Raw genomic sequence first — 658 nt, 5'->3', positions numbered from 1 at the left:
GCCCCCCCCCCCCCAAGTCCCCTCATCAGAGTTAATTAACGAAGCCCCCACATTTTCGCACTTTTTTTATTGATATTCCCTCTTTTCCAGCTTTTTTCCTTCCGGGAGTTTGGTGGGGGGCGGGCCGGGGAGACCCATCGGGGCGGGGCCAGGGATCCCCCGTGATCCAGGGATCCTGCGAGGCTCGGGAATAGTCCGTGGTCCTGGGATCCCCCATAAATCCGGGGATCGCCTCGTGGTCCTGGGATCCCCCACAGTCCAGGGATCCCCCGAGGCTCGGGAATGCTCCGTCCCGCCGGGATATCCCGTGTCCTGGGGTCGTTCCGTGCTCCGGGAATATTCGGTGCCCCGGGAATTTTCCGTGCCCCGGGAACGGCCCCGGCCGGGAGGATTTTCCATGCGGGAATGCTCCGTGCCGCGGGCATTGCCCACGATCCAGGGATTCTCGGGGGTCTGGGGGGTCGTCTGCGTCCCCCGGGAATTATCCGCGGCCCGGGAATCGCCCACGCTCCGGGGATTGTCCGTGCCCCGGGAATTGCCCGCGATCCAGAAGTTAATTCCCCGTGGTCGGGGCGCTCCCCGCGCGGGAATTCTCCACGCCAGGAGCGCGTTCCACGCCCCGGGAATTGTCCGTGACCTGGGGCCGACCCTCCGTGCC

At 65.7% G+C, this 658-nt stretch overlaps 1 protein-coding gene across 1 annotated transcript in view; it reads right to left on the bottom strand.

The window, feature by feature from the left end:
• ATP5SL (ATP5S like) overlaps positions 1-658 on the bottom strand; it is a 4,592-nt gene that overhangs the window by 1,878 nt on the left and 2,056 nt on the right. The gene's annotated exons all lie outside the window — the stretch shown is intronic.

The sequence above is a fragment of the Corvus brachyrhynchos genome, unplaced genomic scaffold, assembly GCF_000691975.1.
Source record: "Corvus brachyrhynchos isolate BGI_N302 unplaced genomic scaffold, ASM69197v1 scaffold543, whole genome shotgun sequence".
In the NCBI taxonomy this organism is placed as follows: domain Eukaryota; kingdom Metazoa; phylum Chordata; class Aves; order Passeriformes; family Corvidae; genus Corvus; species Corvus brachyrhynchos.
This window is presented reverse-complemented; position numbering and strand designations above follow the sequence as displayed.